This window comes from Euprymna scolopes, chromosome 25 (assembly GCF_053919585.1).
Source record: "Euprymna scolopes isolate OS-2025 chromosome 25, ASM5391958v1, whole genome shotgun sequence".
Classification (NCBI taxonomy): Eukaryota; Metazoa; Mollusca; class Cephalopoda; order Sepiida; family Sepiolidae; genus Euprymna; species Euprymna scolopes.
The window spans coordinates 52,613,995-52,631,510 of NC_136506.1; the positions used below are offsets into that span (position 1 = coordinate 52,613,995).

General features: G+C 26.8%; 1 long non-coding RNA gene across 1 annotated transcript in view; it reads right to left on the reverse strand.

The window, feature by feature from the left end:
- The window catches only part of LOC145247252 (uncharacterized), a 20,384-nt gene extending 3,278 nt beyond the window's left edge, over window positions 1-17,106 (reverse strand). The window contains exons 1-3 of the long non-coding RNA XR_013863220.1: window positions 16,989-17,106; window positions 12,653-12,754; window positions 3,447-3,561 (exon numbers count right to left, since the gene is read on the reverse strand). This is a non-coding gene — a long non-coding RNA (uncharacterized LOC145247252). The remainder of the gene's footprint in view (window positions 1-3,446; window positions 3,562-12,652; window positions 12,755-16,988) is intronic.
- Window positions 17,107-17,516: the final 410 nt, after the last annotated feature.

Genomic DNA, 17,516 nt, shown 5'->3' on the forward strand with positions numbered 1-17,516 from the left:
ACTGACTCTCTTAGTAATTGTACCCACTTCACAGAATGATGTGTTGTTTTTATAACTTTTGAAAAACACTCTTTCGCGTGGTATGAAACGTTTACTGTGTACATAAGTGGCCATTCGTGGCCTTGACTGTTTGGGTAAAAGTTTGTACGAAAACGGATTCACTTTACGCGCAAACATCGTTTCTGCAGGTGATGCTGCTGTTGGTGTGTTCGGGTTGGGTGTAATCTTATACACGTATAGAAATTGTTGCTTTGGCTTGGGAAATTCTGTTAGCACGTGGCTTTTAGCTTCCGGCTTTGCAGTTTTAGTTTTTCCCCTCCTTTGGCAGATTCCGTTGAAGCTTTGTTTTTCGATTTCTCTGTTGCTATGGATGGGATGTTTCGTTTCTTCTTGAAAACGTGCAGAGTGTTTTCTTTTAGTTCGAATCTTGCTATAGCCTTTGTAGATTTTCCTAGTCCTGGTGAGAATACTTCTGGAATTTTTTTAAAATTCGTCCTTCAGTTGTTGCGCTTTGGTAGACGAGTCTTCTACCCTATGACAGAATTTATTCATAGGTTGGTCCCACAATTCAAATCGCTCCATCCAATCAGTACCGAACAAGTTTTCGGATGTACATACACTTTCACTTTTTTAGTAACACCATTTAAAGTCACCTTCACATTCCACTTTATCGCCTGTCTCAGCTCGAGCTGATTTGCTCGTCTTCCAAATGGTTTGTTTCCATGTCTTAAGATTAATGATGAGCAGGTCTGATCCGGAATCCAATTGTAGATGTACAGTTTTATTTGCGAATATTAACTGTGAAATATTTGCGCCGATTCTTATCCGAATCCAAGTCGAATCTAGCCTTTCGGACGCTGTTCTTGTCATTGTTCTCCCTGCACTGGATCGCCCTTCCTGCCACATTCGTTGCGGTACTTATATTTGTAAAAACATTGACTCGATCAATGTTTCCTGCCACAGCGATAGCACAGGCTTGTAGAGGATCCGGGTCTTGTGACTGGGTGTTACTTATTAGGTATAGACTGAGTTTTCTTACTTCCAGCTTTGCTTTTTCGGAGTGAGTATTTTTTCGGTCTGAAGGTCGTCCTTCTAATGACTGTTGCGCCTGACTCCTCGACATGTCTCGAGTTGTTCCTTACGCAGATTATTTGTTGACAATCCTCGGCCAAATTCTGGAGGGTGGGGTCCTGTTCGCTCTCAAGTCTAGAGAGAACACGTTGTCTAATCTCAGTGTTTTTGGATGAGACTAGACCCTGCGTAAAAATTAAACACTTGAAGTCATCTGCCGATAAGTCAGATAGACGGAAATCATCGCAGTGTTTATTTACCACGAACACAAAAGTTAGTTAATCGTCATTGTCACTTTTTAGCAGGTTAAAGCACTTCCATCTTTTATGAAAGAGCATAGAATTCGGGCTGTACAGTTCGGATAAAAGTTTGACTGCTTCCGAAAATTCTAATTCACTCGTCTTCCTGGGGAGAATATAATACACAAACTTGCTATGGTCTCTGATTTCTTCAAAAGTAGGCGAACTTTCTTAGCGTTGCTCCACTCTTGACAATCCACGGTGAATAGGTCTTCATATCTACGATAGAAAGCGTCAAACCTCCTATCCAGCTCCGGTTGGTAGTTGAACATTTCTATAGCGTTCCACTTTGGGAATAAAGCAAAACTGTCGTCCCTGTGTTCCGTTCTATCGAATATTTTTAACAATAGCTCCTCTTGTTTCTATTATTGAAGAAACATTCTCTCCTCCAACGCTTGTTGCCTTTCTTGAAATTGTAACTACAGCTGTTTCTCACGTTCTTGTAAATTTTCCAAAGCCTTATGTTGCTAGTCCATCTTAGCTTTGCTTAGCTGTATTAATACTGCTTTAACGTCCTCCATCTTTTAATGAATTTTCCAAACGCACGAAAAAAAGTTATTTCCGTTTTTTTTTACTGGAGAAGGGAGATAAAATAATTAAAAAAAAAGAAAATGTCCTTTCCTTGAGTGTGTGCGTATGAAGAGGTAGCAATCTATCCCTTGCTTCTTGGTAAAAACCTTAGATATAACCCAATATGAGAGTGGAAAAAATTTTTTTATTTCTTTTTTTTTTTACTTGCGAAATACAACAAGAAAAAAATACACACTACAGTTGCAAAAGAATAAAAATAATTGTGGAATTATCTGGACGTTAACCAAAATGGCTGTTATTTTTTCTTTATGTGTGGTAGTGGTGTTGTCCCCGTGCGACAGAAAAAAGTTTTCACTTTAGAACCGACAGTTAAAAATAGAATATTTTAGAAACTTCCACTCAATGAAAGAAAAGTATTTTTCTTTTAGTCCAAGTAAAACGAAAAGGGGGAAAAAAGAAAAGAAACATTTCTCTCTCGTTAAAATATGCATAAAGTTAGCAGCAAAAACAAAGTAACAGCACTTTTCACTTCATTTTAAATGAAGTGAAAAGTGCTGTTACTTTGTTTTTTTTAAAAAATGTTCAAATTTGCATACGCCTAAACAGTCGACAGTTTACGATAGAATTGTTCTCGCGGTGAAAATTAGGTAAACATCTTTCTCTTTTTCTTTTTTCTTTCTTCTTTCAATAGGCAACCAACTTAATTTTTAAACATTATAAAAAATGCGTTTCGCCCAGTTATTTTCAATTAAAATATAGAGACAAAACATTACATCACGTCGATAACTTTGCCATGAGTTCGCTTTCTTTCTTTTTTTGTTTTTTTTTGGTTTTTAGAGCGTAATTGCCAGTCGAATTCTTAGCTTGTAAATTCGAAGTTCTTTTGAAGTCAATTAGAATTTTGTTTTTCTTTCTTGTGGAGTTAACCCGTGTGAAAGTCGAATCCTTGTCGTCAGTTGTTATGGGGTTAAATGGCAATAAACGAAGGAATACAGGACTTTTAGGATCGAAACATGTATTCACATAAATTACAGGCAAAGTGATTTGAGTAATACCATTACTCGACGGTAGGACATTTGCACACGTCCAGCTGGGTCGCGTGACCATCAGACTGCCAGGCACCGGTACTCGATACTTAGAGGAAGTGACGTCATGAGATAGTCCATTAATCCCATGGAGGTGCGTCTCCAACAATATTCTTTTCATTGTTTTGACTCTCGAATATATATCCGATATAGTTAGACACAGATAATAAACCAAGAACCACATAACTCTATATAAAAGCATATAAGATATCAACGGATACACACTCGAGAGTCAAAACAATGAAAAGAATATGCTGTTGTCCTAGCCCTAATACTTAATACTTTTACGACATTCTAGTTTCATCTTTGCACATGCTCGGTCCTTTTTCTTTCAATCTTTATTCCTGATTGGACAGACAAAAAATAAAACACACAGACACACACACACGCACTCACACACACACGCGTGCGTACGCACTCACATATCTTACGTCATTTTTATTGGTTGTGTTTTACTTACATTTTACATGCAGCGGAGCATAAGAATGTCCAGAATTTGGTGACATTTTCCTCGCAGGCCTTGACGCAACCGTTAGACAAATCCAGGCTTTTAATGCGGCCCATTATATCATCGACTGTAAATAAATTTTATGGAAAGTAGTACAAATTTAGCTGATATTTTATGTCGCAAAATAGATACAATTCAGAAGTGACAATGGATATCGTCACATTGAAATCTTTTTGCCTTCGAATTTTTTTATTATTTCATAATTGAAATTTGTTTTGAAATGATGTTATCAAAGTTAAATACAATTGTATATTGTGGTCTTTTCGACATTCTCAGCAATACTAATACTTCGAGACAATCGCTACCGACGCTAAAATATGCAGTGAATGAAAGTGAATTTATTTTTTTGCGTAAGTTGTTCAAAATGTTTGTAAGTTGTTTTAAATTTATGAAAGTTGTTTAAAATGTTTGTAAGATATTTCAAAGCGATGTAAGTTATTTTAAATGTATGTAAGTTATTTTAAATGTATGTAAGTAATTTTAAATGTATGTAAGTTATTTTAAATGTATGTAAGTTATTTTAAATGTATGTAAGTTATTATAAATGTATGTAAGTTATTTAAAATATACGTAATTTTAAATGAATGTAAGTTATTTTAAATGTAAGTTATTTTAAATGTATGTAAGTTATTTTAAATGTATGTAAGTTATTTTAAATATAATTAATTTAAAATGTATGTAAGTTATTTTAAATGTAAGTTATTTTAAATGTATGTAACTTATTTTAAATGTATTAAGTTATTTTAAATGTATGTAAGTTGTTCTAAATGTATGTAAGTTGTTTTAAATATAAGTAATTTTAAATGTATGTAAGTTATTTTAAATGTATGTAAGTTATTTAAAATGTATGTAAGTTATTTAAAATGTATGTAAATTATTTTAAATGAATGTAAGTTATTTTAAATGTATGTAAGTTGTTTTAAATGTATGTAAGGTATTTTAAATGTATGTAAGTTGTTTTAAATGTATGAAGTTATTTTAAATGTATGTAAGTTATTTTAAATATATTTAAGCTGTTTTAAATGTATGTAAGTTGTTTTAAATGTATGTAAGTTGTTTTAAATATAATTAATTTTAAATGTATGTAAGTTATTTTAAATGTATGTAAGTTGTTTTAAATGTATGTAAGTAATTTTAAATGTATGTAAGTTATTTTAAATGTATGTAAGTTATTTTAATTGCATGTAAGTTATTTTAAAAGTATGTAAGTTGTTTTAAATATAAGTAATTTAAAATGTATGTAAGTTATTTTAAATGGATGTAAGTTGTTTTAAATGTATGTAAGTTATTTTAAATGTAAGTTGTTTTAAATGTGTGTAAGTTGTTTTAAATGAATGTAAGTTATTTTAAATGTATGTAAGTTGTTTTAAATATAAGTAATTTTAAATGTATGTAAGTTACTTTAAATGTATGTAAGTTATTTTAAATGTATGTAAGTTATTTTAAATGTATGTAAGTTGTTTTCAATATAAGTAATTTTAAATGTATGTAAGTTATTTTAAATGTATGTTAGTTGTTTTCAAATATAAGTAATTTTAAATGTATGTAAGTTATTTTAAATGTACGTTGTTTTAAATGTATGTAATTTATTTTAAATGTTTGTAAGTTGTTTTAAAATAAGAAATTTAAAATGTATGTAAGTTATGTTAAATGTGTGTAAGTTGTTTTTAATGTATGTAAGTTATTTCAAATGTATGTAAGTTGTTTTAAATATAAGTAATTTTAAATGTATGTAAGTTATTTTAGATGTGTGTAAGTTATTTTAAATGTATGTAATTTGTTTTAATCATGAGTAATTTTAAATGTATGTAAGTTATTTTAAATGTATGTAAGTTATTTTAAATGTATTAATGTTATTTTAAATGTATGTAAGTTATTTTAAATGTATGTAAGTTATTTTAAATGGAAGTTATTTTAAATATATGTAAGTTATTTTAAATGTATGTAAGTTATTTTAAATGTATGTAAGTTGTTTTAAATGTATGTAAGGTATTTTAAATGTATGTAAGTTGTTTTAAATGTATGAAGTTATTTTAAATGTAAGTTATTTTAAATGTATTTAAGCTGTTTTAAATGTATGTAAGTTGTTTTAAATGTATGTAAGTTGTTTTAAATATGAGTAATTTTAAATGTATGTAAGTTATTTTAAATGTATGTAAGTTGTTTTAAATGTATGTAAGTAATTTTAAATGTATGTAAGTTATTTTAAATGTATGTAAGTTGTTTTCAATATAAGAAATTTTAAATGTATGTAAGTTATTTTAAATGTATGTAAGTTGTTTTCAAATATAAGTAATTTTAAATGTATGTAAGTTATTTTAAATGTAAGTTGTTTTAAATGTATGTAAGTTATTTTAAATGTTTGTAAGTTGTTTTAAAATAAGTAATTTAAAATGTATGTAAGTTATTTTAAATGTGTGTAAGTTGTTTTAAATGTATGTAAGTTATTTCAAATGTATGTAAGTTGTTTTAAATGTAAGTAATTTAAAATGTATGTCAGTTATTTTAAATGTGTGTAAGTTATTTTAAATGTATGTAAGTTATTTTAAATGTATTAATGTTATTTTAAATGTATGTAAGTTATTTTAAATGTATGTAAGTTATTTTAAATGGAAGTTATTTTAAATATATGGAAGTTATTTTAAGTGTATGTAAGTTATTTTAAATGTATGTCAGTTATTTTAAATGTAAGTTATTTTTAATGTATGGAAGTTATTTTAAATGTATGTAAGTTATTTTAAATGTATGTAAGTTGTTTTAAATGTATGTAAGTAATTTTAAATGTATGTAAGTTATTTTAAATGTATGTAAGTTACTTTAAATGTATGTAAGTTATTTTAAATTTATGTAAGTTATTTTAAATGTATGTGAGTTATTTTAAATGTATGTGAGTTATTTTAAATGTATGTAAGTTATTTTAAATGTATGTAAGTTATATTACATGTATGTAAGTTATTTTAAATATAACTAATTTTAAATGTATGTAAGTTATTTTAAATGTATGTAAGTTATTTTAAATGTATGTAAGTTGTTTTAAATGTATGTAAGTGGATTTAAATGCATGTAAGTTATTTTTAAATGCATGTAAGTTATTTTAAATGTATGTAAGTTGTTTTAAATGTAAGTTATTTAAAATGTATATAAGTTATTTGAAATATATGTAAGTTGTTTTCAATGTAAGTTCTTTTAAATGTATGTAAGTTATTTAAAATGTATGTAAGTTATTTTAATGTAAGTTATTTTAAATGTATGCAAGTTTTTTTAAATGTATGTAAGTTATTTTAAATGTATGTAAGATATTTTAAATTTATGTAAGTTGTTTTAAATGTATGTAAGTTATTTTAAATCTATGTAAGTTATTTTAAATTTATGTAAGTTGTTTAAAATGTATGTAAGTTATTTCAAATGTATGTAAGTTATTTTAAATGTATGAAGGTTTTTTAAATGTAAGTTATTTTAAATGTATGTAAGTTATGTTAAATGTTTGTAAGTTATTTTAAATGTATATAAGTTATTTTAAATGTATGTAAGTTATTTTAAGTGTATTTAAGTTGTTTAAAATGTATGTAAGTTATTTTAAATTTATGTAAGTTGTTTTAAATGCATGTAAGTTGTTTTCAATGTAGGTTATTTTAAATGTATGTAAGTTATTTTTATGTATGTAAGTTATTTTACATGTATGTAAGTATTTTTAAATTTATGTAAGTTATTTTAAATGTATGTAAGATATTTTAAATGTATGTAAGTTGTTTTCAATGTCTGTGAGTTGTTTTAAATGTAAGTTGTTTAAGATGTATGTAAGTTATTTTAAATTTATGTAAGTTATTTTAAATGTATGTAAGTTATTTTAAATGTATGTAAATTGTTTTAAATGTATGTTAGTTATTTTAAATGTATGTAAGTTATTTTAAATGTATGTAAGTCGTTTCAAATGTAAGTTGTTTAAGATGTATGTAAGTTATTTAACATGCATGTAAGTCTAAATGTATGTAAGTTATTTTAAATGTATGTAAGTTATTTTAAATGTATGTAAGTTGTTTTAAATGTATGTAAGTTATTTTAAATGTATGTAAGTTAGTTTAAATGTAAGTTATTTTAAATGTATGTAAGTTATTTTAAATGTATGTTAGTTTTTTCAAATGTATGTAAGTTATTTAAATGTATGTAAGTTATTTTAAATGTATGTAAGATATTTTAAATATAAATCATTTTCAATGTATGTAAGTTGTTTTAAATGTATGTAAGTTGTTTTAAATGTATGTAAGTTATTTTAAATGTAAGTTATTTTAAATGTATATAAGTTATTTTAGATGTATGTTAGTTATTTCAAATGTATGTAAGTTATTTGAATGTATGAAAGTTATTTTAAATGTATGTAAGTTATTTTAAATGTATGTAAGGTATTTTAAATGTAAGTTATTTTTAATGTATGTAAGTTATTTTAAATGTAAGATATTTTAAATGTATGTAAGTTGTTTTAAATTTATGTAAGTCTTTTTAAATGTTAGTTATTTAAAATGTATGTAAGTTATTTTAAATGTATGTAAGTTATTTTAAATTTATGTAAGTTATTTTAAATATGTGTAAGTTATTTTAAATGTATATAAGTTATTTTAAATGTAACTAATTTTAAATGTATGTAAGTTATTTAAATGTATGTAAGTTATTTTAAATGTATGTAAGTTATTTTAAATGTATGTAAGTTATTTAAAATGTATGTAAGGTATTTTTAACGTATGAAGTTATTTCAAATGTATGTAAGTTATTTTAAATATAAGTTATTTTAAATGTATGTAAGTGATTTTAATGTATGACGTTATTTTAAATGTATGTAAGTTATTTTAAATTTATGTAAGGTTTGTTAAATGTATGTAAGTTATTTTCAATGTATGTAAGTTATTTTAAATGTATGTAAGTTATTTTAAATGTAAGTTATTTTAAATGTATGTAAGTTGTTTTAAATGTATGAAGTTATTTTAAATGTATGGAAGTTATTTTAAATGTAAGTTTTTTTTAAATGTATGTAAGTTATTTAAAATGTAAGTAATTTGAAATTTATGTAGGTTTTTTTAATGTATGAAGTTATTTTACATGTATGTAAGTCATTTTAAAATTATGTAAGGTGTTTTAAATGTATGTAAGTTATTTTAAATGTATGTAAGTTATTTTAAATGTAAGTTGTTTTAAATTAATGTAAGTTATTTTAAATGTATGAAGTTATTTTAACTGTATGTAAGTTATTTTAAATTTATGTAAGTTATTTTAAATGTATGCAAGTTGTTTTAAATGTACGTAAGTTATTTTAAACGTATGAAGTTATTTTAAATGTATATAAGTTATTTTAAATGTATGTAAGTTTTTTTAACTGTATGTAAGGTATTTTAAATGTATGTAAGTTATTTTAAATGCATGTAAGTTGTTTAAAATGTATATAAGTTATTTTAAATGTAACTTATTTAAAATGCATGTAAGTCATTTTAAATGTAACTTATTTTAAATGTATGTAAGTTGTTTGAAATGTAAGTTATTTTAAATGTATGTAAGTTATTTTAAATATTTGTAAGATATTTTAAATGTATGTAAGTTATTTTAAATGTATGTAAGTTATTTTTAATGTATGTAAGTAATTGTAAATGTAAGTCATTTTAGATGTATGTAAGTTATTTTAAATGTAAATTATTTTAAATGTATGTAAGTTATTTTAAATGTAAGTTATTTTAAATGAATTTAAGTTTTTTTAAATGTAAGTTTTTTTACATTTATGTAAGTTGTGTTACATGTATGTAAGTTATTTTAAATGTATGTAAGTTGTTTTTAATGTTTGTAAGATTTTTTAAATGTATTTAAGTTATTTTAAATTTATGTAAGTTATGTTACATGTATGTAAGTTATTTTAAATGTAAGTTATTTTAAATGCATGTAAGTTATTTTAAATGGCAGTTATTTTAAATGTATGTCAGTTATTTAAAATGTATGTAAGGTATTTTAAATGTATGTAAGTTATTTAAATGTATGTAAGTTATTTTAAATGTATGTAAGTTATTTTAAATGTATGTAAGTTAGTTCAAATGTAAGTTCATTTAAATGTATGTAAGTTTTTTTAAATGTATGTAAGTTGTTTTAAATATATGTAAATTATTTAAATGTATGTAATTTATTTTAAATGTAAGTTATTTTACATGTATGTAAGTTATTTTGAATGTATGTAAGTTGTTTTAAATGTATGTAAGTTATTTAAATGTATGTAAGTTATTTTAAATGTAAGTTATTTTAATGTATGTAAGTTATTTTAAATGTATGTAAGTTATTTTCAATGTAAGTAATTTTAAATGTATGTAAGTTAATTTAAATATAAGTAATTTTAAATGTATGTAAGTTATTTTAAATGTAAGTAATTTAAAATGTATGTTAGTTCTTTCAAATGTATGTAAGTTATTTTAAATGTATGTAAGTTATTTTTGATGTATAAAAGTTGTTTAAAATGTATGTAAGTTATTTAAATGTATGTAAGTTATTTCAAATGTATGTAAGCTTTTTTAAATGTATGTAAGTTATTTTATATGTATGTTAGTACTTTTAAATGTATGTAAGTAATTTTAAATGTAAGTTATTTTAAATGTATGTAATAGTTTAAAATTTATGTAAGTTATTTTAAATGTAAGTTATTTTAAATGTATGTAAGTTATTTTTAATGTAAGTTATTTCAAATGTATGTAGGTTTTTTTTAAATATATGAAGTTATTTAAAATGTATGTAAGTTGTTTCAAATATATTTAAGTTATTTTTAATGTACGTAAGTTATTTTAAATGTAAGTAATTTTAAATGTATGCAAGTTATTTTAGATGTATGTAAGTTGTTTTAAATGTATGTAAGTTATTTGTATGTATTTAAGTTATTTCAAATGTATGTAAGCTTTTTTAAATGTATGTAAGTTATTTTATATGTATGTAAGTACTTTTAAATGTATGTAAGTAATTTTAAATGTAAGTGATTTTAAATGTATGTAATAGTTTAAAATTTATGTAAGTTATTTTAAATGGAAGTTATTTTAAATGTATGTAAGTTATTTTTGATGTAAGTTATTTTAAATGTAAGTTATTTTAAATGTATGTAAGTTATGTTAAATGTATGTAAGTTGTTTTAAATGTATGCAAGTTGTTTTAAATTTATGTAAGTTGTTTTAAATATATGTAAGTTTTTTTAAATGTATGTAAGTTATTTTAAATGTATGTAAGTTATTTTAAATGTATGTAAGGTGTTTAAAAGTATGTTAGTTATTTTAAATGTATGTAAGTTATTTTAAATGTATGTAAGTTATGTTAAATGTATGTAAGTTGTTTTAAATGTATGCAAGTGGTTTTGAATTTATGTAAGTTGTTTTTAATGTATGTAAGGTATTTGAAATGTATGTAAGTTATCTTAAATTTATGTAAGTTATTTTAAATGTATGTAAGTTATTTTAAATTTATGTAAGTTATTTCAAATTTATGTAAGTTATTTTAAATGTATGTAAGTTGTTTTAAATATATGAAAGTTATTTTAAATGTATGTAAGTTGTTTTAAATGTATATAAGTTGTTTTAAAATGTATGTAAGAAAGTTCGTATGCTTTGCCGATACGAACAGTGTCTTCCAGTGTTATTGTTGTGTCTTTTCTTAATAACTCCTTTTGAAAATGTAGAATTAAAATACTAAAAATAAAAAGTGCTATTATTCCCTGTTGTTGTTCCATATCAGATAACGACCATCTCCTTGAGAGTTGTCTACATCTGTTTACCAATTCATCTAACGTCTTTTCTTGTCTCGGTTTATAAGACGCTTTACCCTGAAATTTTCTTTTTATTCTAACTGTTCCATGAATCTTTTAAAAATAATTCCAGAAGAATGTTCTTCTTCTGTTAAAGACCATGAATTAAACCTAATAAGTCCTTCATTACCGCTTTGTAACAATATAAACCATATATTTTTGAAAAGCGATAGTGAAGGTCTTGTTAGATTTACTTGCTGTTCTGTTTTTATTTTGTTAATAATAAAGTACAGTTGCAAACGTTGTTTAAAAAGCCTAAAAGTTCCTGCGGATTGGGAGTGTCTCAGTCTATTACAGGTATAATAATGTATGGTCTCCTTGTCAAATTTTCACAAACGCACTCGACTCCAATCAACAATTTTCACCACTCTCTATCCGTGCCTTCATCAAAAAGGAGATTTTATGAAGAATGATTCTTTCCTACAACTGCTCGCCTGTAGAACACTGTTCCACTGGCCGATTACAATATGTTAACATTCAACTCCAATGTAGACAAGTTCTTGGTTAGCCGTCTCATTAAATAGTCCAAAATCTACCCGATTTACACTATTAACGATTACTACACTGCCACCTTACATTCATTAATTCTTATCCTCGAGTGGCCTTTGGACCGTGATAAGTGGTGACTCCTTGTAAAAGAAAAATTGATTTTTTTGTAAGTATTTTCTTTTTGCTTATTAAGAAGACATTTGAATTCATGATTTTTTTCAAGATAAGTTGTAAGAATTTTTTATAAACACTGTTGACATATAGGATTGATGTTAGGTTTATTGTTAGATCGATTAAATTTATGCGTGTTTAATAACCAATTTTTTGGGTTAAGGATTAAGGTTTAGGGTTAGGGCTTACACTGATTACATTTGTGCAGGATTAAACTAAATTCCCCCCCAATTCATTAAAAGTCGTCTGCTTTGACTTTTATTGACTAATCGAGTTTGTTATCGCTTTTTTATTGGCTGATTAATTTGATCAGCGCTCAGCATATTCCGGCGGTTTATGGCAATTACTGGTCGATCCCGAGCAAACATTTACCGTAAACCTGAGCTCTAAGTGCAAAATTACCTTGGACATTTTATTATTTTGAAAATTTCAATTAAATTCTTTGTATTTTTACCTTTATTTCATTTCTCTTATAATTTTTTTTCTTTTCTTTTTTTTACTTTTTCTGATATAAATCCTAATTTTTATGTTATATTTGAATTCCGGGTTCTGATATATGTTTGATAACTCTGTTATATGTTTGATATTAATATGTATTTTTTATTTTAATGCAACCATAAATATATTTGCTCATGTGACATAGATTGAACATGCAAAAGTGATCAATTATTATAATTTAAAAAATACGTACTGGATAATCTTTTGTCGATTTCCGCCTCTTCGACTGGAATTACGGCGGCAAACGCCAATGGAATGAGAACAAGGAAAAAAAGTGTCAACTTCATGGCTGCAACTAAATATAAAGAAAGCAAATAATATTTAAACTGAACAACATAAATCGGGATAGAATTAAGCGTTCACTGAAATTTCAGTGAAAACAAAAAATAACAAGCACTGAAAGCGAATACAACATAAGTTTATACGAAAAATGGCAGATTATTATATTTTATGTATAAGATATACATGATTAAAGCCATAAAGACATGTCTGAATAGGAAAACAGTTATGCAAACAGGTTCGTCAACACGTGCATTGGAGTATGTGTATACTTTAGGCACCGACAAAACTGGGGGGGGGGCAGGTAAGTACTTTAAAAATCTATCAAAAATCAGGTAATTATCCGATCAATACGAAATTTTCAGCGATTATTAAGAGAAGAATGAACTTTATTACAGTGTACTTATTTTTCATAAACGATATTTATATATATATATATATATATATATATATATATATATATATATATTCTTGCTTACAAACCCCCTTGTTTTGAGGGGGCACAAATATGCTTAAAATAATCATCTGAAACTGAACACAACATATTGAGTTTTTGTAAGGGACAGAATTATAGATTTAAAAAAAAATTGTTTGCATACCTTATTTTGACGTCTGAATATCAGAACTTTGATTGTGTTTAATTATCCCGCTTTTGAGTTTTGAAGTGTGAAATTCAGTGAATATGTTAAGTAAAATAACTAATTTAAGTTAAGCAAAACAAAAAAAAATTTTTTTAATATTTATACGAAAAAAGTCATTTTTAAATCTTTGATAAATAAATTAACAATTTTTTTAGCGAGCCGAATAATGCATGAACATTATTAAACAGGGCATGCTTTGAAGTATCGATATAAAAACAAATTCGATAAATATTGTGCCCTTTGTGTTAAAAATAGCATCATTTTTTCGATCCCGTTTGAAACGTTTGCCGCCTTTCGATACGGTGGACCAAACGCGCTGAAATATTTTTTTTTATTCTGCTTTAAATTGCCCCCCCTCCATTTTGTGGAGCCTAGCCCCCACAGACTTTAAAAACCAAACTCATACAAATGGTCACCCATCTGGTACTGGCCAGCCTCAGCGTTAATAATACATTGAAATTTTCGTCACTGAAAAATAAGTTTTTTTTTGTTGCCTGTTTGGTCTTCCATAGTTTGCTTTTTATTTTTTTTATTTTTTTTTTTTTTTTTACAAACATAAACATTGTCGATCTAGACACTAGATCAACGCGAAGTAACTGGTTGCCTATATGAATAAGTGGAATTATTTGAAATCCAGGTACTTATATTATAATATTTTTGCATATTCTCATAGAAAATCATCCTAAATCTTAGTTAGACAATAAATACATTAATTATTTCAAAAACCTTTTTTTTTAAATATTTATGTACGTTTTGTGTGCAAGAGAAAATGTCAATTTTTAACATTTTGAGAAAATTTAACATTTAAAATTTAATTAAAAATAGTAGAAAAAGTTTTACATTATTCTGTATTCTATACGATAAAATTCAGGGTTTTATCTTTCTGGAAAAAAAAAGGTTACTCAGAAATAATGGATTTTAATAAATGTAACTTCGTTTTAAAAAACAACAACAACTTGATTTTTCGGCCATTTTTGGCGGTGCCTAGTATACTTAATTCATATCTGGATTCTATGGATTTGTCCCTTCCAAGAATATTAGTGAAAGTGACGCATGAATCCCGATAAAACTCGAACCCAAAGTCCTTTCTGACACCACGCCACTCCAATTGTCTTACACAAAGAAACATTTTATAAAAACATAAACATTGTTTCTTAATCATATTGTTATATTCCGTTGTTGAAGCAAGGCTGATTTGAATTATTTCAACGCCTTAGAATTTCAGTGAATTATAATTACAGTTGCCTCTCGGTTTCTATTAATTATGATGCAGTCTACGTTGTGGTCTACACTAGTCACAGCAAAAAATTATAATATTTTGTATATTTCTTTCCTATTATTTGTTTCAGTGGTTTCATCGGAAACTTCCACGTGGTGACTTGATCTGTGTCGCCATCTCGTCTCTATATGCTTCGTACGAAATATTTAAGTATGACTGCAACAATTTTATAAACGAAGGCAAAGACAAGTCATGATGCTTAACTATATGTAATAGTTTTTATGAAGACACTTTAATTTACAATAAGAATTGACTCAGTTTCTCATTTTGTCGAAAATGATTCTATGAGTTTACGTTTTGCGGAAAAATTTTCATTAATGAAGGTTTCATATACATTTCCGTTTTAATAAAATATTACAAATTTCTTTTGAAATGATAATTTCTTTATCTAATATCGTTATTTGTTCTAGTATAAAATAATAGTTTGGAAATAAAGATTTTTCAAATGATTTTCAAAATAAGCATCCGAAATGATTCGTAAAACATGGCGAAATGCAAAACTAGTTCAACACGAAATTAACAAACTTCAAAGCAGATATTTGAAGATTACAGAGAGTAATATAAAGAGTTATAAACCAATTAAAAACCAGGATTACTGGTATTAGATTTTATCTGTCTGCGATATTTGATGAAATGAACGAGAGTATGAGATAGCAAAACCTCTAATTGGTCGCGAAATATGTCGGATTAGAAGAGGGGTTTATTTTAAAATCGTCAAACAGCCGAGACGTCATTGCAGCTGGCCAATGAAATTCTCATTAAAAACCAATGGGAATGTATGATGGAACTGACTGAAAATAATCGTTTACATAATTGAATAAATTGAAATTCTGAATAATTACCATTGTTCTGCTACTTACTGCGAAGAACGACGTTCTAGATGTTGGCGTGGTCAGCGCGTGAAAGCCCCACATAAATGTAAAGCCGTTTATGTTCGTACGTACGTCATTACGTTTCACACACATTTAAAAAATATGATCATCCAATCAGCAAAGTAATGATTGCTATTTAAGTTAATTTCGTTAAAATAAAATAATTCAGATTTTATCCATTTTAAAATAAAGTGTATCAAAAATATAATTATCTCGCACAATTTTAAATAAATATATTTCAGAAAGTAACGTTCATTTTAATTTTTGTGCAATAAATTTAAAAATAAAATAAATTAAAGTGCTACAATTTTAAATAAATACATAAACATAATAGTTTTATTTAGTTAAATAAAACTATTATGTTTATGTATTTCATGCGTCGAGGATTATTGCCACATCTCGGTTGGTTCAACTGCCAGTAGTCTCTCGCTCCTAAACACGGTTCGGGTCCTGGATATGATCTTAAACTATATCCGATGTTAAGGCCCCAGCTTGCGAGCTTTGGGGAGTGTGTAGCCACCCTTTAATTGCCATTGCTCCCAGGTCCGCTCTGACCTGGCGTGGTAGTACCTGTTAGGGTCCCAACTATGGGTTAAATAGAAAAAATAGACTTGAAAAAAAATATTCTATTAAAAAAATGTTCTTCAAAATCACTGGATTCGACATTAAATAACCTGAAAAGGGTTGATATGTCGTAAAACAAAAACAACCAACAAACTAAACAAGATTCAAAAAAGAGTCGCCAACCTAATAGGTCCTTAACTATCAACTAAACTCCAACCTCTGTCCCATCGCCGAAATGTGGCATCCTTTTACCCGTTTTATAAGTACTTCAATGGTAGGTGCTATGCCGAACTCCAAGCACTTAGTACCCCCTCCACAACAATACCCTCAACAACAATACCCTTAACAACAATACCCACAACAACAATACCCTCAACAACAATACCCTCAACAACAATACCCTGGACAAACCCGACAAACAGCAAAAGTTCATCCCAACACCTTAGATATCCCTAGATGCCGTGAAGCCTTCTACTCGAAAATATATTTTCCCTCGAACTACTGCACTCTGGAATTCCCTTCCTGGCCACTCTTTCCCTGCCTGTACTCACATGCAAAAGTTCAAATGTAATGTGAACAGACATCTCGCTGTCCAGCTTCATAAATAGTGTAATTCTGGTCTCAAATAGTAGCCTCCCGCGACGACGTGACTTTGTACCTTGTTTGGGGTGAAATGACAAAAAAAAAAAAAAAAAAAATAGCTGACAATAAAAATTGGTTTTACGGAAGAAAAAACGGGTCGATTTCTACAGATATGAAGTGTTTGATAATTGTCAATGTGATTAAATTTGTAGAAATACAGAAAAAAAGTAGATACAAAAACGAATAGAATTGTCCATTTTATAGTTATATTGCATACAAAAAATCGCAAGAGTGTAAGAAATGTCATTTTACCTGAAAGTGCGATCAGCTTTTAACAAAATGTAGATATGAAATCGGCGTATGAAATCGGTCATATATATATACATACATATATATATATATATATATATATATATATATATATATATATATATATTATCAAGTAATCTACACGTGTCCTATCCGATCGTGACGATTATTGATAGCAGATTGTTTTCATTGAATGTTTCCCATGTTATTTTAAAGTTGGTACGTTAGCGTACAAGTTATCATTGATAAGCCACGTCGTGTCTTCCAAATCCTAAAGCCAACAGTTTGTCTTCCAAATACGGTTTATGCCGTATAAATCACGATTAGCAGGGAAACCCCACGTTGCCTAGGATTGAACAAATATTAACGAATATCCATATTTTTATTGTAATCGAAATCGGTGAAATCGACCATTTTTTCAATCGAATCGATTGATTGCCTGCTCTAGTTGGAGACCCATCATGTTGCACCAGAAGGAACCTGCACATGTTTCCCTACAGTGACCTAGTCAACAATGCATCCGGTAATTGC